Source organism: Canis lupus, chromosome 20 (assembly GCF_048164855.1).
Source record: "Canis lupus baileyi chromosome 20, mCanLup2.hap1, whole genome shotgun sequence".
Lineage (NCBI taxonomy): Eukaryota > Metazoa > Chordata > Mammalia > Carnivora > Canidae > Canis > Canis lupus.
The window spans coordinates 45,551,756-45,576,300 of record NC_132857.1 but is presented as its reverse complement, the minus strand read 5'-3'; the positions used below and the strand labels follow the sequence as shown (position 1 = coordinate 45,576,300).

The window sequence follows — 24,545 nt, the reverse complement described above, 5'->3', positions numbered from 1 at the left end:
CTAGATGCTTATACATGTAAAACATTTTTTGGTTGAGTTTTTTGAAATAACTTCTATACATATATAAAAGTGTCATCACAGAGGAAAAAGGGAACAATTTCAGAAGGGCATGCTGGTTCCAAAAGCTTGTACTCATCAATAACATGCATCCTTTCTGCTAAAAATTTATTGGTTAAAACAAGTTCTAGATAAGACTGAAGTTAATAAATTGGGGTATGTAATCCTCCCATAAGGAAGAATAGAAAATATTTTGTGTAATAATCTAATAGAGACTCCATTCTTCCTCTTTTTTAAGATTTTATTTATGTATATGTATTAGAGAGAGAGAGAGAGAGCAGCAAAGGGATAGAGATAAGCAGACTCCATGCTGAGCATGGAGCTGAATGCAGGGCTTGATCTTATGACCCTAAGATGATGACCTGAGCCAAAATCAAGAGTCAGACAGTCAACCAACCAAGCTACATAGGTGCCTCATTCTTCTTCTTGTTGTTTTCTTTAAGAACAAAACAAAACACAAAACCTTCTGTATTAGATAAGTATTTAAATATTGCTATAGATATAAATTCATTCTGATTTTAGTTAATAGATCCCAGTATCCTTTCACTGTATGTCCAGTATATCTTAGACAAGAATTCTCCCAAGTGTCTAGCTGATGTTTAAAGATATATAAAGATTTGAGCATTGTCCTTCATTATGCTATGAAAATATTATCTTTAGTTAACATGTATTACTACACTACCAAAAGTTTTGGATAGCTATTGAAACCTAATTCAAAGAAGAATTTCTTAAGTTTAAAATATGTTAGGAAAAAAATAACTTTAGGAAGAAAGAAAGAAAATTAGGCCTGTCAGCTTAGTAAGATTACTATTGACATCTGCTGGATAGAAAATTAAGCAAAAACTATAGTCACCTTGTGAGAACTGTTGTTCTGATTGACATGTGTTATACTAAAAGAAAAAAAAAAATCCAGAGCTGGCTATTAATTTATTTTTGGCTATCCAATTATACTCGAAAGTCATTCTTTTATGACATTATAGTGGCTATGAAACTATTTCACAGTAATTTCATCAAAACATGTGACCAATCCCTCTGTCCATATATATTAAGCATCCTTATGTACTGGTTGTTGTGATACACATGGGAAATAATATCCAACAGCTTCTAATATTAAGGATATTCATTGTACCAGGAACTATATTAGCTGCTTACGTATAATGTTAAACATTATCAAGAATGTTGAAGGCTTGGAGATTTTACTCTTCTTGCAAACTAGCAAGTTAGCCTGCCACAGCTTCATTGGTGCAGGGTAGACTACATAAGAACCCTGGTTCAGAAATGACTATCACTTGTAGTGGTAGCGAAAGTATCTGCATTTATGTTTGCACTGGGTATCCAAGTCCCAATTTCTACTCGTCTATGTGAGGAAAAACAGCGCTTGCACCTGCTGTGGGTTGTGTTAGAGGAGAAAAACTTTGTGATTAGGACCCTAATATTTCATAATATGTCTGTCCTTTGCTCAGGAGGGAAATGTTATATTTGAGAACGAGCATGTTTGCTCTTTGCTTTGAGTGGAAACACTAGGCTCTGTCTTTCAAGGCTATTCTCTGTATAAACATCCTTACGAAGATAGCTAGAGAATAGGCTAGTAACTGCCTTCTTTATGAGACCTGCAAAACATGAGAGATCCCTGGAGAACCCTCTACCAACAATATCTGCCCCTTTTTGATACTGTGTCAGCTCCTGGTGAATTTCTCCAGGTGTATGCCCACCCTTATTACTTTGAACTATGTAGGCTGGAACCAAGTTCATGAATTTGTTTCAAAAATTATTTAAGACTGTCATCACCAAGACTTAAAGTAGCAGGAGGAGGCCAATCTGCAGTATCAACTATGCCCTCCAGCTGGACTTATCTAGCTGAATAAATTCCATAAACTATCAGGGTCTACCATAGAATCCTAAGTAACTTTCTTAAATTTCTGAATTAATCTTTTTACTTGGTCTAAAACCTTTAATCTGGGTATAATAAAGTGTAACCTTGATGATACAGACTTAATCTTGTCCCACGTAGGGGTAATTTGATCATATATCAGAACTCTGGCCATTGAGTTGTTGGTTATCTGAATGCTAAGATAATATTAGTGATCAAGTCAGCTAAGTTAAGGATAAATTTCATATTACCTTTTCAAATTGGAAAACTCTCATTGTAGAAATAACTGCCCATAGGATGTGCATAAATGATGAGAACTTTATCTCTGTAAGAATCTCCTCTGAGTAACTAAGGGTGATCAAATTTTAGGGAGATCTCCACAGTTGTATGAGGGCTACATTATCTACTGGTAGTATTCTCTGAAATACTCAAATATCTGCTAAGGTCAAGTCATCATGTTGTCAGGAAGAAGTCAAAATAATGCCTGGGTTACACATGAGCAAATGTGCATGGTACCTTGGAATAAAGCGGTGTTTATAATTGTTGGTGCCCCCAAAGTAGGACCTACATTTGTCAGGGCTACAGCTTGACTGGACTTCTACTTGGCCTACTATCTGGCTAGTGAATCTTAGGGTCTCCAATTCTGTTAATTTAGTCAAGTCCTTATTTGAGAGGAATTGCTTGAGGGAAGTCAATCCAACCTGTCCTGTTTGTCTATGCTATAAGTTGCATGGAATTAGTCTGCCTCATGGAACTGATACAGTGAGGGTAGGGAAAACATCCAGATGTGTTGGCTGATATTTTGCATGGGTGGTACAGGAGCTGCTTTTTTCCAATCAGCTTTTCAGTAATGTTAAGGGAGATGACAATCAAATTATAGTTACAGGTACTTCATGAGGGATGATACAACAAGTAGCCTTTTCAATATAGAGTTCTTATAACATTTTTGGAATGCGAAATCAGAGAACATTCCTTTGTGAAACAGGCTCCAGGGGTGATTTTGAGAAATATTATTAATGTACCTCCTTTCTGGTGTCAGAGGTGTTCCTCCTCTTGAAGCCAGAATGTTAGTTTTCTACCATCACACAATCAGTATGCCCCATTTCAGTATCAGTAATTTCACCTTTTTTATAATCTCACCTATTCAAACCTAGCCTTCTCATTTAGGAAGGTTAAGTATGAAAGAAAAAAAAGGTATTTTTATAAAACTTACAGAAACCTATTTCCTCACATTTATCCTGGGTGGGCTCCACAGCAGAGGGACTTGGGAGATTATTATCCTATGACCTAGGACTATGTCAATCCAATAAGAGAGCCTGAGTGTGTGAACCAGAATTAAGCTCCTTTTCTTTATATGTCCCCTTTTAGCGGGGCTGCCATCCAAAGAGGGTCCCAGCCAAGCTGACCTAGGTTTTCCATTAGGGGAAAGTGAAAAGCTTTATGCCCAGGAATGGCAAGGGAGGAATTCTGAATTTTCAAAATAGGTCTGTATAACCTTCTACCCTTAGATCTTAATCATTACCCAAGAAGCAGCCACAATGAGATGGTCTCTTGTTGGGGACAGCTGCATTCAGTGACCAAACTGTCCTACTAGGATGTGTAGATCATGAGAAAGTAAGAAAAGGCAGTGTAAAAAATTGTCATTTCTTGAGGAGTCTGTTGCAACATACTATATCAGATATATGTGGGTGAAAGGAAATATGGAAATTTCACCCACAACCTTAATAAACAACTCTTTAAGTGCTTTTTATTAGGATGCCTGGGTGGCTCAGCAGTTGAGCATCTGCCTTCGGCCTAGGGCATGATCAAGTCCCATATCAAGCTCCCTGCATGGAGCCTGCTTCTCCCTCTGCCTATGTCTCTGCTCTCTTTCTGTCTCTCATGAATAAATAAATAAAATTTATAAAAAATATTATAAAAACATAAGTGATTTTTATTATGAAACTCACCGATTAGGCTGCTAATGGTTTGGAAGGCCAAACACATGGGAAGGATCGTTTTTAAGAATCATAATTGTGGCCAGATATAGCTGAGCATATAGAAACATGATAAAAGAAAAAGTATGTAGTGATAAATCACCATTATTGCCTTCATAAGGAGTCAAATTCTTGCTCTAGTCAACTTACAAGGTGTGGATAAAGAGCCCTCTCCTGTCTAGTATGGTCTTCCACACCATAAGATAAATGGTTCCACTTTTGGCATGGGTCGTGAATCTGGGAAATGGCAGAAGGAAACCTCTGTATCAGAAATAATCCTTTATATTGTTCAAACCTATGATGGTGAATGTCTTGCCCTATTTGGTGATGAATCCAGGCGATAATGGTGGCAATCTGAATAGTGCAAATTCAAGCAGTCGGTCTCATCAGAGAATGGACTCTGACCAAGGACATCTGTGTGAGTCCAGGATGGCTCTATTACTAGCCATGATTTGTTTCACTGTTTGTGGCCTCAGAGAAGATTACTTTAAATGGTTAGTCTGTAGTGTACCAAATGGTAGACTAAGCAGATAGGCCATTGCCAAGAGCCCCAAAGCCAGCAGAAGTAGAAGGTTCACCCGGAAAAATACTACCCACCAGCCAGAGTTATTACATACATTTTTGGTTCTTCAGAGCTGGTGCTGATGTTGAATAGCTGTAGCAGCCCAGTGAGCACCATTGGGTTTCAGCTTAGGTGTTCCATCAGTGTAGTTAGAGCACAACTGAGCAGATTTGTTTTAGATATTAGAGAAGACAAATATTTCCCCACATTGGGTTCCCGGCAAAGAGCCTGCTTCTCCCTCTACCTGTGTCTCTGCCTCTCTCCCTGTGTCTCATGAATAAATAAACAAAATCTTTAAAAATTTAAAAAAAAAAACAGTGTAAGAGGTAATTAAGAATAATGGTCTTCTTGTCAGAAATAATAAAGTTCAGAAGGAAATGGACTGACATCTTTAAATTGCTGAAGGAAAAACAATTCTTTATCTAGAAAAACTATGTTTCAAAACAGAGGGCAAAATAAAAACATTTTATTTTTTAAAACATTTTTTAAAAGATTTTATTTATTTATTCACGAGAGACACAGAGACATAGGCAAAGGGAGAAGCAGGCTCTTTGCGGGGAGCCTGATGCAAGACTCCATCCTAGGACGCTGGGATCATGTCCTGACCCAAAGGCAGATACTCAACCGCTGAGCCACCCAGGTGTCCCTAAAGACATTTTTAGATGAATAAAAAAATAGAGAATTTATCTCAAGCACCTTGAATTGTAAGATGTTAGAAAAAAATTCACACTAAAGGAAAAGGATACCAGCTTGAATCTCTAGAACAAACATTGTAATTTTATTTTCAAATTTTTATAACCTATTTAAAGCAAAACTTTATTGCTATATGATATGTATACAAAGCATATAGATATAAATGCTGATAATAGCACGAAAAGCAGAATGTTAAATGAAAATATTCTATTTTTACAAAGTTCCTATATTTCACACAAAATAATATTCTAAGCAGATTATGATAATTTAATGATTTCTATTATAATCTTTAGAGCAACCACTAAAGGAAATAATGCAGATAAGTATAGCAAAAAAAGGCCAAATGATGAGTCATAATATTAAATATAAACTTGTTTAACCCAAAAGTAGAAAGGAAACAATAAAAAAATACATGAGCTAAATAGAAAATAAGTATCAAATGGCAGATTTGATAATATAAAAGTAGACTATAGACTCCAACTAAAAGGCAGAAATGATCACACTGGATAAAAATCAAGATTCAACTATTCTCACTGAGATGCATTCTAAATATAAAGTTAGAGTAATCTGTACTTGACATTCTTGTAGACAATAGTCACACTATGTTAGGTAACTAAAACCTTTAATCAGTCTGCAAATATTTACAGATAAAAAATATGGAGACTGAGCTAGAGTCAGACTAAAATTTGTTATTGTTATCACAAGAGTACAGTCCTAAATCCTGAAGACAGAAAACTGAAAATCTGAAAAGCATTTTAAAAAGGAAAAACTGGAATCAGTGACAAATTGGATACAAAATGTGATAAAAGGGTGAAAAATAACTTTGAATTTATTACAAGAGTATTACATTTTATTGAGCAACCCTTTTTTATGAATTCAATGATTTTTAGTGGTTGCCATAAAGGAAGCAAATATACTCTTGTGTATCTTATTTCCACCCCACCCCCTCTATTTGGCCTCAATTAGTGACCAATGGGTTCCAGAATAGAAAGCCACCATCCAGAGCCTTGAATTATGGAAAATGGTAGAACCCAATTAATTCATGAGAGAAATTGAGTTTCTACCAATTTTTTCAGGAAGTTTATTCTCTATTCCTCAGCTAAATTTCCTCTTCTGATACTATCAAAATACTCAGCTGTCATTTTCTCTTCCCTAATCTTATTAATTCTTATATGTGATCCTATATGTAATGGAAAAAGTTATCTTGCTGAGGGAGTAAAACTCCAGATACATGACTTAGTTATAATACAAAGAACCCACAGTGTCTTTGCCATCACCACTCAGTATGTAGAGATGGGCATGATACCATGTTTTGAGAATCCAGAGTAAATTCCACACATAAATCACATTCAGTCTCAGTATCTCTAACTTACAAATTAATGTTATGTACAATTAAAACTGCTTTGGTTTTTCCATGAGGTGAAAATGTTCATCCTAAAATCGCTCTAGGAATCTCCCTGGAGCGCTGGATTGATTGGAGAGCACATTGTGCTCCTTACCTCTCGGCGCCCCACCCCGCCCTCCTCAAGTCTCACCAGGATGTTTTTCGGAACAGATTTTCTTCTAATGTCAAAGATGTCACTATGTTTAGATTAGCTTTATATGCTCATATCAGAATAAGAAATAGCCTTGTGGGGATAATACCCCTGTAAAGGAGACATTAATAATCCAAATAAATCCCAACTGTCCTGAGGAGATAAGATATGAAGAAATGAGTAGGAGGCTAAATGTAAGTTGAAAAAGAGATGTCAAGTACACAAAAGACTATTCTACGGAGGAAACCACCTACTATTCTCTATCTGAATACACAGTTTTAGATGTTGATGTACTGATTTACTAAAGCAAACACTGCAAGGTTGATAAGAATTACTATGTTTTCTAAAAGTACATATTCTCCGTCTCAGGACATACATCGCATTATAAAGTCAGTTGAGCAAGCATCATGTAAAGTAGTTCTACAATTGTCTTTCCTTCCCAATCTTGCTGAGATGTCCTCAGGTAAAGCAAAGAGATTTCACATTTAGTGGTAAGTATAAAATATTTAGGAAAGGAAATTTATTTCTAGGGAGTTAAAAAGTACAGTCGGATAAAATACTTATTTTTGAAATAGTTTTGATTTTTGTTTCTTGGGCTATATTGTTCTTCCTTTGGATAGCATGTACAAGGACAGAATTAAGCCCCATTAGGACTGTATCATACAAATATAACTGCTTAGCTGGCTAATCCACTCAGGGCACCAGAATCTTGAGTCTAATTTTATAAGGTGGTTTCCATTCATCCCATAACAAAATATGGAGGGTTCTTTAATTGGGAAATATTATCTCTCTTTTGTCCTCTCCTATAAGAACTACATAAAATTCCATCTACACACATATAACGAGCTGTAAAGTAATTCAGTGGCTCTTGGCCTATTTGCAGTTCTAATTACCATGGAACTGATAATAATCTCTAAGCATGTAATAAGGGACTAGTCCCGCTGTTCTCTGAATTCTCTTGTTTGGGTGTGCTCTGATGTCTACTTCTTTGTTTGGGTCCTAATTATTTATTTCTCCCTTTGCTCATGGGACACCCACTGGCAATTGATTTCCATAGAAGCTGCATTTTACTCCTACAGGTTCTGTGCAATGCTAGCATCCTAGTTTTCATATTATCAAATATAGCTGTGGGCTTTTGAAGCCTCTACTCTTTACCTCAGGGATGTGGCTGTGCTCTCTGTCACCCATGTCCTCTCTGTGACATCAGTATTATCTTGGGTGCTATTGAGATGCAAGGGCATTTCAAAACCTCTTCAGTGGAAAAAGTCATTTTCTGCCTGGAGATTTTATAGAAGTTGTGCTGCAATCTAACATGAGCCAATGTAGGGTTATTCACAATTAAGAGGTTCTTTCTTGGTTGATAGTGGGAAGTCTCCAGTAGCTTAGAGGGGTTTGGGAGCTTTGGTATCCCCCTTATAGTCTTACCACCACAAGCAGCAAGTGACAATGAAAAATTCTTCCATGTAGGATCAAGCTATATTAGCATGCATGCACAAAAACCATGGAATTTGTTCAGTAATACTGATTCAGTTCAGGTCTCTGACCATTTCATTGTTCTAACATCACTGTATATAATTATTTTAGATGGATGTGACCTCATTCTAAAGCAGCAATGACTTAATGTTTTGCTTGGGACAAATGTCAAAATTCTTAGGTAGTTGTGATGGTCAATTTTATCTATTAGCTTGATTGGACTTTGGAGTGCCCAGATACTTGTTCATACGTTATCCTCAGTGTTTCTGTGAGGGTGTTTCTGGATGAATTTAACCGTTAAATGGATAGAGTAAAGCAGATTGTTTTTCCTAATGTAGGTGGGCTTTTGTTGTTGTTGTTGTTGTTAAAGCAGTGTTATATATCATATTATTTGGGGGGGGGCTACAGTATACTTTATTGATGGTACATGACAAGGTAGGGCTCCCCAAGCGCCTCCCCTTCCTTGGGGTCTGGGATATAAATTGAAGGTCAGGAGATTCTCAGTGTGTTGGGGGATTAAATTGGGGCAGGGACTCCCCAGCAGCTGAGGGCCTCTCTCTTCCTCTTGTTTTTGCTGTGGCTGGTAGTCCAGGAGGCTCTTACTCCTTGGAGGCCATGTGGACTATGAGGTCCACCACCCAGTTGCTGTGGCAGAATTCATTGTCATAGTAGGAAATGAGCTTGACGAAGTAGTCATTGAGGGCAATGCCAGCCTCGATGTCGAAGGTGGAAGAGTAGGTGTCACTGTTGAAGTCGCAGGAGACAACCTGGTCCTCAGTGTAGCCCAGGATGCCCTTGAGGGGGCCCTCTAATGCCTGCTTCACCACCTTCTTGATGTCGTCATGTTTGGCAGCTTTCTCCAGGTGGCAGGTCAGATCCACAACTGACACGTTGGGGTGGGGACTCGGAAGGCCATTCCAGTGAGCTTCCCATTCAGTTCAGGGATGACCTTGCCCACAGCCTTGGTGGCACCAGTGGAAGCAGGGATGATGTTCTGGGCAGCCCCTCGGCCATCATGCACAGCTTCCCAGAGGGGCCGTCCATGGTCTTTGGGGTGGCAGTGATGGCATGGACAGTGGTCATGAGGCCCTCCACAATGCCGAAGTGGTCATGGATGACTTTGGCTAGAGGAGCCAAGCAGTTGGTGGTGCAGGAGGCATTGCTGGCAATCTTGAGGGAGTTGTCATACTTCTTGGGGTTCACACCTATCACAAACATGGGGGCATCAGCAGAAGCAGCAGAGATGATGACCCTCTTGGCCCCGCCTTTCAAGTGAGCCCCAGCCTTCTCCATGGTGGTAAAGACCCTAGTGGACTCCACAACATACTCAGCACAAGCATCACCCCATTTGATGTTGGCAAGATCTCACTCCTGGAAGATGGAGATGGACTTCCCATTGATGACAAGTTTCCTGTTCTCAGCCTTGACCATGCCATGGGATTTGCCGTTGGTACACCATGTAGTTGAGGTCAATGAAGGGGTCATTGATGGTGACAATATCCACTTTGCCAGAGTTAAAAGCAGCCTTGATGACCAAGCACCCAATATGGCCAAATCCATTCACTCTGACCTTCACCATTGTGTCTTGGGGACACGACTGGCACTGCACTAGAAGATGCGGCTGTCTGTCGAAAGGGGAGGAACAGAGAGTCTATATGTTGTATTCTTATAATAAGGTAACATAGGGAAAAACAAAATGCTAAAAAATCATTAAAAAATACTTCTGCAGTATTGTACTATATTTATCAAAAAACAATTAGTATAAGTCAGCCTGTGCAGTTCCAACTGGTGGTGTTCAAGGATCAGTTCTAGTTGAGAACAGTATGTACCAGACATTGGCAACAAAGTCCAAGGCACACCATCCCTACCTTCAGCTAATTCGGAGTCAAATAGGACACAGATGCTGAACAGTTACAAGGGAATTGATTACTCTGAAAAAGGAAGTATAGGATGATATGGGAACATATAAACACAGACCTAATTAATTATATGGGGAGGGGATAAGCCTAGATCCAGCACTTGCCCTCCCAATCAGTTGAAGGCCTGAATAGAGCAAACAAACCGACCTTTCCCCAGATAATAGGGAATTCCTTCTGCCTAACTATCTCTAAAGAGAGACACTGGTTTTATCTTGACCTTAGATTTAAACTGAAACATCAGGGCAGCCCCGGTGGTGCAGGGGTTTAGCACTGCCTGCAGCCCAGGGCGTGATCCTGGAGACCCAGAATCGAGTCTTGTGTTGGGCTCCCTGCACGGAGCCTGCTTCTCCCTCTGCCTGTGTCTCTGCCTCTCTCCCTCTCTCTGAGAATGAATAAATAAATAAATCTTAAAAAAAACAAAACAAAACAAAAAACTGAAACATCAGCTCTGTCTGGGTTTCAGGCCAGCCGCCTTCAGACTAGAACTTACATCATTGGCTCTCCTGGATCTCTAGCTTGTCCACTACAGATCTTGGATCTGGCCAGCCTCTGTAATTGCTTTTAGCCAATTCTTTATGATAATTATATATTTAATATCCTATTGGTTCTATTTCTCTGGAGAGGGATCCCTGGGTGGCGCAGCGGTTTGTCGCCTGCCTTTGGCCCAGGGCGCAATCCTGGAGACCCGGGATCAAATCCCACATCGGGCTCCCGGTGCATGGAGCCTGCTTCTCCCTCTGCCTGTGTCTCTGCCTCTCTCTCTCTCTCTCTCTCTCTCTGTGTATGACTATCATAAGTAAATAAAAATTAAAAAAAAATTTATTTCTCTGGAGAATGCTAATACAGTGGTAAAATACAGATTTAATTTCAGAATCCTAAATCTAAGATTATATCCTATAGGACAGACTATTGGGTGTGCTGATTCTTATTCTCCATTCTTACAAAAGTTTTGGAGTGAGACATGTCACCATGAACAATAACTCTCTCCACACCCATCTTAAATGCCACTTGGTTCACTGATGAAAGCACATTTTATCATCCAATATGTTAGCTTTTAAGGGCTCTGATGTTGATTGAGGACAAAAACACAAAGCTTCTGGACTAGGAATGCACATAGTTACAGGCTAGTAGAGTCCAGTCAAAGAACTTGGAATGTTCACTCAGCACCCTTAAGTTAGAGATTAAAAACAATACACACTTACTGTCTGTGCTATTTTAAAATTAAGTACAGTCAATATAACATAAGCATCTTCTTACCACAAGTACATCGGCAGCGAAACCCTCCATTAATTTCCTCTCAGTGGAAGGAACTTGAGGCCCTCCTGTCTTATTAGTCCACGTCCCATATTATGGAACTATCCAAGAACTATGACCTTTCATATTTTGTATAAGACCAAATCTTCATATCAGGCTCTACTATCAACACTTTTAAAAGCATTTAGAGACAGGTGTCTTAATGTCACACAAATATGTATTCACGTCTCAGCTCACAACCTCTTCTGAAGATAAACTGTTTTATTGCCCAAGTATCATGTATCTGGCAACATTTCATGGAAGCAAATTTCATGGTTCCTGGGATCCCTTGAATATATGAATGTACAGATACAAAACCAATATTCACTCCATATTATTCTAACCTCAGTTGGTTAGCTCTTTCTTTTTTTTTTTTTTTTTAATTTTTTATTTATTTATGATAGGCACACAGTGAGAGAGAGAGAGAGAGGCAGAGACACAGGCAGAGGGAGAAGCAGGCTCCATGCACCGGAAGCCCGACGTGGGATTCGATCCCGGGTCTCCAGGATCGCGCCCTGGGCCAAAGGCAGGCGCCAAACCGCTGCGCCACCCAGGGATCCCGGTTAGCTCTTTCTTTAAAATGATTCCAATTCCTTATTTTATTTTATTTTTATTTTATTTTATTTTTATTTTATTTTATTTTATTTTATTTTATTTTATTTTATTTATTTTTTATTTATTTTATTTTATTTTTTCATTTTTATTTTTTACAGAGAGAGTGTGTGAGCAGGGAGGTAGGGGAGGGGTAGAAGGAAAGAGGGAAAATCTCAAGCAGGCTCCATGCTCAGCACAGAGCCCAAGATCATGACCCAAGCTGAAATTAGAGTTAGATGCTTAACCTACTGAGCCACCCAAGTGCCCAAAATGATTCCAATTCCTAAACATCCTCCTTTATATTTATTCCTTTGAGTAAGGAAATAACATATACTTCTCAGTCTCTTTATGTTGTTTTTTTTTTTTTAAAAAAAAAAAAAAAAACACACAGAACCTGGAGCTGCTGTATTTTGCCTCCTGTGAAACCCTAGCATATAGATTAGATCAAGTAGGAACTAAAACTCTCTTCTCTTTTGATAATAGCCTTTGTATTTTAACATAGCCGTTGCTGATAACCTTCTGATATTGACTCAGTTTAGCAATGCCATCAAGGCACTTAGTCTGATTATTGCTAACCACCCACGGTGCTAACTGAACTGTTTTTCAGCCTCAAATGCAGTGACCAATATAAATTCCAAATATGTGAAAAAATACTACTTCAAGCCAAAGTCCATATCCAAATAAAGCATCTCTCCTATCAATTTGGCATTCAACACAGGAAAGCAGCAAATTAAAGACTTTCCAGATCTAACCTGAGTGCTTCTGGGGAACAATTGGTTCCTTTCTCATTTATCCTTCTCATTTCCTATCAGGCTATCAGGAAAGCTTCACTCCATTTTGAATTTTAAGGTATAATAGCAATACACTTCTTAAGCTCACAACTCATCTGTCCTAAAATTTGGACCATTTTTCTTGAATTCAGTCTGAAATGGAAGCATCAGGCATTTACTCCCCAACTTCAGTAAACTAATGTGCAAAATAGTTTTCATAATTCCTTAATAAACAAGCCAATTAGCTAGAATAGGCCAAGCAGTTATTTGAGTAATTTCCTGTTATCTGATTAAATTTAGCAGCCTGTTTAATTTGCTATTTCCAGGCCTTTTTTTTTTTTTTTTTTTTGAGTAGGTTCTTTTCTGATAGGTCAGAATTAACTAATAATCTCTATGGACTAATTGGATAGACTGCTCTAGCACTTCCTAGATTTGATGACAAACTGTAGGAGAGGAAACAGAGAGATATGATGATTAATTTCACTCTTGCATCCTCCTCCTCCTTCTGTCCAGAATGATTTTGGAAGCCCTTGCCAAATCCAGAGAGGCACTACAGGCTATGAAGGCCAGGCAGTTTTCTTTTGGCAAGTTTTAGTAGTACTCCATAGGCCTGAATACCTGGAGGGTAAGAGAAGGGGTAGGGCTGCAGGTTCAGACTACCTTCAGGGAAAAGTACATTGAATCAAAATTCCTTGGGAAGAAGAGAGCATAGTTGAAGTGTCTGTGGTAGCAGGGAAGAAGTTAGAGGCAGAAGACAAAGAGCACAATGGCATAGGGAAACTTGGCGTCATTCCTGTCACCCCAAAAGTAGCAGGGCTGAACTGGTTGGTAGAGATTAGAGCAACTGGTTGTACGGGCAGGAGCAGCTGATGAAGTGCCTGCTTAACCATCAGATCAGTAGCTGCCTGTGCATTGTGATAAGGAAATGCAAATGCCACGGGGTTAAAGGGGGGAGAATAATGCTGCATCTTCAACGGACAAGTTGTAATTGTCCTGTAGGACTGGTGAAAGACCAGCCTCCCAAAGAATAACACTTCAAAAAATACCAGGAGGAAACCTCAGGGTTTCTAAGCTGCTTAGAAATCTATGTACTCTTTCAGTGTCATTACAGGAGCACTCAGCCCTGCAGGGTTTGCCGGTGCTAAGTGACTGAAGGGGAGGAGCTGAACAAAGGGACGGGTAACAGGCTGAATTTCCAGGTCAGCACTTGGGAAGCCATATTTAAGGCTGGTTTGTTTCTTTCTTAAAGCAGTACTGGTAACTGTTCAGAAGAGCTCTCTGGAGTCATGTAGATTCACGTTCTAGCTCCGCGACCCACTGTGTGACCCTAAGTAACAATTGCTTGGCCTTGGTTTACTTAAGCCTTAAAATGAAGAAACCAATGTTGAAAGGATAAAAGGAATGATTGGTATGGAGGGGGCTTGGACCAGTACCTGGAGCCAACTGCTGGATAACAAATTTTTGTTGGGATTTCTCATGGCTCCCATGTGCTGCCTAGGCTGAAAGAAAAGCCTTTAGAATTCAATGCTTTCTCTTGACAATGAGAATGACCATGATCAGATGGCTCCTTTCTGTGTGCCTTTTTAGGTGGGGGATTTGGGTGGAGATCATAGGAAGGAAGTTGCCAATGAGACCTCCAGGGCATGATGACAGCTGTGGAAGTCTACTTAGAAGACAGTGACAGCCTCTCACACAGATGGGAGTAAGAGTTTACTGCTGTTTTGTTGTCTTTTCATATTTGACTGAGGCAAAAAAAAGCCTCCTGATGTCCACTCTTGGCATTTTCATCACATTGCCAGTTCCAGATGTCACAATGGGATAACTTGGTGGTGCTAAGCTATTTCCAGAAATCTGTTTCTGGGAAAATGGTTTTCAAATGAAAGAGGCCAAGCACCTTACACAGCTAAACTATTACAGGTATTGTGAAGGGTCAAAATCTTTTGCTAAGTTAATGAAGTAGTAGTCTTCCGTCTACAGCTTACAACACCTTGTCAGTTCAATTTACTTTCTTGCCCATTTTCTCTTCCGATGCAAGCAAGGCTGTTGAAACCGAGCTTCATTTCTTTCTGTTGAGGCGCCTGTTTTATATTCATTTAGTTACTGTGTGGCATTTTTATGTTCTGAAAACCACAATTGCTGTCATGAAATGACCCTAAGGTAATGAACCATGAATTATCTTTAAAACCTGGTAAAGGATTTTGAAGTTATAAACAAGTAAAATAATTTGCAGGCACTGTTATTTCCACATCAGATTTACCTAAAGAGATGATTTTATGGCAAGATCGATTTATTATATAAATCATTGTAAAGATGGTGAATGGGTATTCCAATTTTTATGTACTTTGCTTTCAAATTGGGAGAGAACTGGAGGTGGAAGTTGTTGGGAGAAAGCTCCAAAATCAAGTTCACAAAAAAATTAGAGAAATAATTTTAAAGTAAGGAAGCACCTTTAAGACTCGTGTCATGTTTAGTGTAAGAAATGGAGAAATTGCTTTAAGTCTGATATAGAATAAAATTTTTAAAAGTGCACGTATTACATACATACAAATTGACATTTTATACCAGCAAGTACTATGTCATGCTATGAAAATCACTGGGATCAAGATGTACCAAGAAGAGCTTCTTTTTTTTGTATCTTTTTTTTATTTTTTTACCAGTGATATGTTATCATTTTGTAATAGACTCTCTAAAGAGAGCACCAACCAGTATATATAACGTGTATGTATACACATATATATGTTTATACATATGAGTGTGTGTGTATAGCCAGTTCACTGACAGTATGAGTCATTATATTTGTCTGCTAAACTGATTCTTCTTTATATTTTCCATAATTTCAGTAGCTTAAACACTTGGGATGATGGGAAAGAGAGAATAAAATAACTGATTTTTCAGAATTGCGATATATATTTAAAGATGGATTAAATGGAAAAGTAAAGAGAAGACAAAATAGAGGTAAAGAAAAACTAAGAGAAGAGATAAAAGCAGAGGAGAAGAGTAGAGTCAGAAGGAAAGTAATCAGGTGCTGAAGAAAAAGAATCAAATTAGGGAAAGGAACTAAAAAAGAATTGGAGGCAGTATCTCAATTATCTATCAATAAGAGGCTCAGAAATAATTCCCTGAGGGAGACCTCTTCTTAAAGAATAGGGAAAAAAGAAGAGAATGCTACAGATCCTCTCAGGATTGAAGACACAATGGAAAGATGAAATATTGCCAATCATCAACTAAAAGTACAGGAAAGCAGACTTGAAAATGTCCTTAAAAATGATCATTTCTTAGAGTCCATCTCTTAAAATACACATAATTTGCTTCCTTTTTATTTATTTTTTTCCCCTATGGCTGTGTAACTGTTGGAGATTGAATTTGCCCACCTGGCTTCCTATAACTTACATTGGGGATTTATAATCTACTCTCACAGTTAAATCTGAAGCCAGGCATTAGCAGGCATTGGGCCTGCTGCTAAAAGGTATCTGAGTCCAGGTTTCTGTGATTTTTTTTTGGCTTTTCATTAATGGTCTTAAGCTGGCTGCTCCAGCATCAGCTCTCATACTCGCACCAGACAGAAGGAGAATGGTAAAGGGTAAAAGGGCATAAATGTGCTGAGTCTACTTATTTTAAAGGAGATTTTCAGGAAGATCTATCAGCTACTTGTACTTCTATCTATTTGGCCAAAATTGCATTACTTGTCCTTTGCTGTTTTGAGAGAGGGACAGGTAGTGCAGGTTTTTAAAACTGAGCCCTTTGGTGCTGCCCACACAATCAGGATGTCAGTAATGAAGGGGAGAAGACTGAACCTTTTAAATTAAGTAAATTAAATTCACTGAAATTATATAAAATAATAGGACTGTTTTTTTAACCATTTCTTTGATATTAAAGTATTATATGCTTTTAGTGAATACCTATGCTTTAGGATGATTTGTTTTTTATAAGACATAACTAAAAAAAAAGACAACTCAGTGTTTAATAATGGCTACATTTTCTTTTCTTTTAATATACTCCAAATAATCACTAGGGGAAATCAGAAACTTAAATGCAAGTGAATGAACTGTTTAGATGAATAAAATCAACATGAATAAAAAAAAGATGAAAATACTTCTTGCATTAGCCGTATGGATGTCCACAGTCTCTGGAAATGTTTAGGGATTATTTGTAAGCAAAATTCCTTATTAAAATAATAGTAATGTTTGGCAGCTTATAGAGGGATATTAGGACTATGAATTCGAATAATTTGGCTGCAAAAAGAAAAAGTCTGAAGTAACAGTGAGATAAAAATACATAAGAAGTAGGTAGGCCAGTCTCACTGGATGGTTTGATGAATTACTCAGCCACCTAACTCCTTCTAGGTTTCTGCTCAAGTATCTTCACTCCAGGGCTTCTATCTTCAAGGTTCTTTCTTGACAAAGATGAATTCTAAGGTTCAAGCCATCTTATCTTCAATACAGATCACAAGAAAAGTGGAAAGAAGGATAGAGACTGTGGAGCTGAATTAGCACTCCCCACCTGCAACTTTGCTGGAAACTCTGTCCCACACCCCAATATGTCTTATGGTCAGGGACATAATCACACACCCCTACCTTGTGGAAAAGAAAGATGGAAAAAGGAATGGAAAATCGATTATATTGTCACACTAAATACAAATTTAGAGTTCGGTTTTTATGGAAGTAATGGAAAAATAGATGGGTGGCAATTAGCAGCATCTGCCACAGCAAGTGAAACTACTTCCAGCAATTTGCAGGGCTCTTAACACACAATACACAGAGCAATGGCCACTCGGTCAAATTCCTGAATAGAAATAGCAGCTCTATGGCACACATAACACAGTAACAACAAAGAAAAAGGATTTGGGTTACATACTGTAACATAGGTACCTTTGCAGCTCTGCTCTTGTCTTCTGCTCCTGCTCAGGTGAGGTGCGGCATTTGGTGACTTCTCCTACAAATCCCATATATTCAACCTTAGAAGATTTGCTGAGTAATAAAGATGTCAGGTAAGGTTTGTACAGGGAAAGAGATGATTACTTTGCACATAATGTAGGAAGTATGCCTGTATGCCATATCAAACCACTTGGTCGTCCTTTATGGGTCTTTTCCCTTTGGTAGCCATACCTCTACCCTCTTGTCTAAGCCTTGCTTCTTCAGAAGCTCCTCCTGCCTTCTATTTAGGCCAAACCCTAACTCAAATTCTCAGAGCCTTCATATCTTATCCATGGAAACACCAACAGCGAATCCAGAAGTCCCCCGCCCCACACTGCCCCATCCACCAAGTGAAGACCATATGGTATCCCTTAATATCATTACATATTGAATAATTATTATTAGGTTTAGCAGGATTCTGAATTCTTAGCAGAGTACAAAAAATATATAAACTGGTGTCTTGGGGCTCTAGGAGTTTGAGCTCTAGTGTAATGTAGAATGTAAATTCCATGAGGACTAAAGTTGTTCTGCTTGGCTACCAGTGAGAACTATGAGAATCAGTGAGGAAAATCATGAGCAAGCATTGACTTTATTTCACATGGGGCCCAACATACCTTCTCTGCAGCTATGTGTTCTCTCCCTGGTGGCTGCTTTCAACAAATGTTATTCCAGAGTCTTTTCTGCTTGCATTTTTCCAGCTGCTTTTGTAATGAACACTAAAAAAAGAAATTTGATTATTTTTTTCAATAGCAACAGAAAGTGTGTGCTCCCCACAGAGCTAATAGAAACAGCTACCATTGAGGTGCCTCTGTGGCTCAGTCAGCTAAATACCCCCCTCTTGATTTCAGCTTAGGCCATGATCTCAGGGTTATGAGATGGAGCCCTACATTGGGCTCTGCACTCAGCAGGGAGACTGCTTGAGGTTCTTTCCCTCAGCCCCTCCCCCTGCTCACTTTGGCTTCCCACATGTTCTCTCTCTCAAATCTTAAAAAGCAGCTATCACTTATTATACTTTACTGTGTGCCAAGAGCAGAATGCTAGGTGCCTGCCTTATAGAAATTATTTCATCCTTTATACAGGGCTTTAAGCTAGTTACCTTTTTTAAATTTAATTTTTAAAATTTAAGTGGAGTTGACATACAATATTATTGGTTTCAGATGTACAATATATTGATTTGACATATATGCACATTACAAAATGATCAACATGAAAAGTCTAGTCACCATCTGTCACTATACATAGCTATTCAATATTATTGACTACATTTTCTATGTTGTATTCTATATTCCTGTGACTTATTTTATAAATGGAAGTTTGTACCTCTTAATCCCCTTCACCTATTTAGCCCATCCTCCCCCACTTCCTCCCCTCTAGCACCCACCAGGTCTTTGAATGCATGAGTCCATTTCAGTTTTGTTTTGGGGATTCATTTGTTTTTATTTTTTAAAAGATTTTATTTATTCATGAGAGACACACAGAGAGAGGCAGAGACACAGACAGAGGGGAAGCAGGCTCCTTGCAGCGACCCTGATAAAGACTCAATTCGGGGACCCCGGGATCACTCCCTGAACCAAAGGCAGATACTCAACCGCCAAGCCACTCAGGCATCCCTGTTTTGATTTTTTAATTTCACATGTAAATGAAATAATGTATAGTATTTGTCTTTCTCTGTCTGACTTATTTAACCTAGCATAATACCCTCTAGATCCATCCATGTTATAACAAATAACAAGATTTTATTCTTTCTTATGTCTCAGTAACAGTCCATTGTATATCCCCATGTATACATATACCATATCATCTTTATCCATTCATCCATCAGTGGACACTTAGGTTGCTTCCAAATCTTGGCTATTGTAAATAATGTTACTGTAAATGTCTTTCGAATTAGTGTTTTCATTTTCTTCAGGTAAATACTCAGAAGTAGAATTTCTGGATTTTGATATTTCTATTTTTAAATTTTTGAGAAACCTCCATAATATTTCCACAGCAGCTGCACCAATTTTTTTTAAAGATTTTATTTATTTATTAGAGACAGACAAAGAGAGAGAGAGAGAGGCAGAGACACAGGCAGAGGGAGAAGCAGGCTCCATGCAGGGAGCCTAAGGTGGGACTCAATCCCGGGGCTCCAGGATCAGGCCCTGGGCTGAAGGTGGTGCTAAACCACTGAGCCACCAGGGCTGCCCTGCACCAATTTATAGTCCCACCAACAGTGCATGAGGGTTAGCTTTCCTCCACATCCTTGCCAACATTTGTTATTTCTTGTTGTGGTTTTTTTGTTGCTAGCCATTCTGGCAGGTATGATGTGATATCTCATTGTGGTTTTGATTTGCATGCTATTGAATATCTTTTCATATCTTTTCATATGTCTGTGACCATCTGTATGTCTTCTTTGGGAGGAAAAAAGTCTATTTAGGTCCTGTACCATTTTTTTTTAATTGGATTTTTTTAGTGTGGAGTTGTAAAATCCCTTATATATTTTTGTTATTAACCCCTTATCAAATATATCATTTGCAAATATATTATTCCATTCAGTAGGTTGCCTTTTTGTACTTATAAATGTTTTCCTTTGCTGTGCAAAAGCTTTTTAGTTTGATGTAGTCCTTATTGTCTGTTTTTGATTTTGTTGTCCTTTCTGAGTAGACAGATCCAAAAATTACTGCTAAGACCAAAGACAAAGAGCTTATATTTAGGTGTTTTATGGTTTTGGGTCTAAGATTTAGATCTTTAATCCATCTTGAGTTCATTTTGTATATAAAGTACAGAAGTAGTTCAGTTTCATTCATCTGCATATAGCTCTCCAGTTTTCCCAACACCATTTAAGGAAGAGACTGTCCTTCCCCCCTTTGTATATTCTTGATTCTTTTCCAATATGTTAATTGATCATGAGTTTTTTTTTTCTAGGCTCTCTGTTTGGCTCCATTGATCTATGTGTGTACGTGCCAGTACTATACTCTTTTGATTACTATAGATTTGCAATATAGTTTGAAATCTGGGGTTGTGATACTTCCAGACTTTGTTCTTTCTCAAGATTGGTTTGGCGATTTGGGGTCTTCTGTGGTTCCATACAAATTTTAGGATTCTTTATTCTTGTTCTATGAAAAATGCCATTGGTATTGTGATAGGAATTGCTTGAATCTTAGATTGCCTTGGGTAATATACAGACAATATATAGACAATATAACAATACTCTTCCAATCCCCGATTATGATATATCTTTCTGTTTATTTGTGTCATCCTCACTTTCTTTCACCAATGTCTTACATAATTATATTCTTATATTCAGAGTACCAGTCTTTCACCTGTTGGCTAAATTTATTCTAGATATTTTATACTTGTTGATGCAGTCATATTTTTTTCTAAATTTCTACTTTTGACAGTTCACTATTAGCATATAGAAATGCAACAAATTTCTGTATATTCTATATTCTGCAACTTTACTGAGTTTATTAGTACAAAGAATTTTTTTATGTCTTTTGGGTTTTCTGTATATAGTATCCTGTCATTTGCAAATACTGACAGTTTTACTTCATCCTTTCCAATTTTGGTGCCTTTTATTTCATTTTCTTGTCTGATTGCTATAGCTAGTAATTCCAGTACTATGTTCAATAAAAGTGGCATGAGTGGGAATTCTTGTCTTGTCCCTGATGTTAGAAAAAAAACTTTCAGCTTTCCATCATTGAGTATGTAGCAATGTGTTTGTTAAATATGGCTTATATTATGTTGAGGTATACCCCTTTTATATCCACTTCTTGAGAGTTTTTATTGTGAATGGATGTTGAATTTTCTCAAATCCTTTTTCTGCACCTAGTGAGATGATCTTATGATTTTTGTGCTAGCCTGATAGAATAAATTTGGAAGCATCCTTAGCTCTTCAATATTTTTGGAATAGTTTGAGAGGGATAGATATTAACTCTTCTTTAAGTGTTTAGTAAATTCACCTATGAAGCCATCTACTCCTGGACTTTTATTTTCTGGGACTTTTTGATTACTGATTTAATTTCATTTCTAGTAATATGTTCGGACTTTCTATTTTTCGCTAATGCTGTGGGAGAAGATTGCATGTGGTTTTCCAATTTGTTTGCATGTAATTATTTATAAAAATTTCATAATCTTTTGTATTTTTGTGATGTCAGTTATGACTTTCATTTCATTTCTGATTTTATTTATTTGAGTTTTCTTTTTCTTGATGAGTCTGGCTAAAGTTTTATCAATTTTATTTATATGCTCAAAGAACCAGCTCTTAGTTTCATTGATCTTCTCTAATTTTTTGTCTCTATTTTCATTCTCATCTTTATTCTTTCCCTCCTTCTGCTAACTTTGGACTTTTTTCATTCTCCTTTAGCCAGTTCCTTTAGGTATAAAGTTAGATTTTTTTTTTCGATATTTCTCTTATTTCTTGAGGTAGGCCTGTATTGATATAAATTTCCCTCTTAACTCTATTTTTCCTGAGTCTCATAGATATTGGAATGTTGTGTTTCTGTTTTTATTTTCATTTGTCTCTTGGTAACTTTTTATTTCTTTGATTTCTTTGTTGAACCACTGGTTGTTTAGTAGCATGTTGTTTAGCTTCCATGTGTTTGTTTGTTTTTCTTTTTTCTTATAATTGATTTCTAGTTTCAGACCATTGTGTTTGGAAAAGATGCTTGATATGATTTAGATATTAAATTTATTGAGATTTGTTGTGGTCTAACTTGTGATCTATCCTGGAGAATGTTTCACATGTACTTGAAAATAATATGTATTCTGCTGTTTTGGGTTGGAAATTTCTGTACATATCTGTTAAGTACATCTAGTCAAATGTGTTATTCAAGGCCAATGTTTCCTTATTGATTTTCTGTCTGGATTATCTATCCATTAACACAGGTGGGATATTAAAATCTTTTACTATTACCATATTACTGTCAATTTATCCCTTACATCTGTTAATATTTGCTTCATATATTTAGGTGCTTTCATGTTGGGTACACAGATATTTATAACTGCCATATCCTCTTGTTGAATTGATCCCTTTATCACTATGTAATAACTTTCTTTGTCTCTTGTTAGTTTTTGTTTTAAAGTTTATTTTGTCTGATATAAGTTACCGTAGCTTGTTTTTGTTTCCATTTGCATAGAATAACTTTGTCTCAGTTGGAAAAAGGAGCCTTGATTAAAATTTTATGTTTATACTAATATAGAAAAAAATTAAATCATAAACTATGTTTCATTATTTACATAGATTTTTTTTCTCTACTTGTGATACTTTTATCATAGTCTTGATAGTTAAAACATTTTCTATGCAGTAATTCCTATCTTTCCTCTAAGAGCTTAAGAGTGAGGTACTTGCCTCTGTTCTCTACCTGGGCCGTCTATACCTTATTTAAAATAATTAAGAAGTCTGTGACTTTAAATGAAGAAGAAACTTAAAGACATTATGTAACATCCCCAAATCCCCAATGTTATATAACTAGTAGCAGAACAGGAATTTAAAGTGAACTATCAAGCACAAATTTCATTCCTCCTAATCATTATTATATTAAGTCCTTTAGATTCTTAGTATTAGGGCAGGCTCTCCCATAAACAAAAACTAAAACTTTGAATGAAGCAAACCTCAAGTGACCATATTACTTATTAGAAAGAATGTGCTGGTAAATGTTTAATGACTGGCTATCCAAAAAGCCCTCAATTTTAGCATTTGCTGATTTTTTGTGATATAAATACTCCCTCCATGGCTGATGGTAAGAAATCAATCTTACAGCACTAAAAGGAGTTGAGAAAAGATATGCACACAAGGCTGTCATTATCCAGTGTGAGCCAGTACATCAGAGATTCCATGAAAATTAATAACAGTATCTATGCTTTGCTTTAACAATTAGATAATCTGTGAACTAAATAAGGTGTATGTGGTATAGAAAAGAGTTAGACTTTTCATTAAGGTCATTCAAAATTGAATCCTGGCCATACTACTAAAGAGCTGATAGTTAATATACATGTGTATATACCTATACACGTATCACACAGATTTTCTTTGTTCACCTATTGGCAGGCATTTAGGTTGTATCTATTTCTTGGCCATTGTAAGTAATGCTGCAATGAACATGGGGGTACTTATATCTTTTTTAGTTAGAATTTTTATTTCCTTCCAACAAATATCTAGCAGTGGAATTTCCTTTAATAATTAGATAATTAATCTGTGGACTAAATAAGGTATATGTGGTATGGGAAAGAGTTAGACCTAGCACTGAAATTACTGGATCATGGGTAATTCTGTTTTTAATTTTTTTGAGGGGACTCCTTACTGTTTTCCATAGTGGTTTTACCAATGTACATTCCTACCAAAAGCATACAAAGGTTGCCCTTTTTCCATGTGCTAATACTTGTTATTTCTTGTCTTTTTTGATAATAGCCATTCTAACAAGTATGAGTTAATATTTTATGGTTTTGATTTGCATTTCCCTGATGATAGTGATGATGGGCACTTTTTTTTATATACCAGTTAGCCATCTGTATATCTTCCTTGGAAAAATGTCTATTCAGATCTCCTGCCCATTTTTTAATTGAATTGAGGTTTTTGTTTTGTTTTGTTTTTTGTTTTGCTATTGAGTTGTATGAATTTTTTAATGTATTTCAAATATCAACCCCAATCAGATCTATGATGTGCAAATGTGTTCTCCATTTGTTAAGTTACCTTTTCATTTTGTTGATGGTTTCCCTTGCTGTGAGGAAGCTTTCTAGTTTGATATAGTCCCACTTGTTGATTTTTGCTTTTGTTGCCTTTGCTTTTGGTGTCAAATCCAAAAAAATTATCATGAAGACCAACATCAAGGATGCTTTTCAAGGAGTTTGATTGTTTCAGAGCTTACATGCAAGTTTTTAATCCATTTTGAGGTGATATTTGTGTATTGTAT

General features: G+C 37.2%; 1 long non-coding RNA gene across 1 annotated transcript in view; it reads right to left on the bottom strand.

The window, feature by feature from the left end:
* LOC140611933 (uncharacterized) overlaps window positions 1-24,545 on the bottom strand; it is an 84,405-nt gene that overhangs the window by 26,031 nt on the left and 33,829 nt on the right. The window contains exons 2-3 of the long non-coding RNA XR_012013239.1: window positions 18,270-18,371; window positions 17,611-17,674 (exon numbers count right to left, since the gene is read on the bottom strand). This is a non-coding gene — a long non-coding RNA (uncharacterized lncRNA). The remainder of the gene's footprint in view (window positions 1-17,610; window positions 17,675-18,269; window positions 18,372-24,545) is intronic.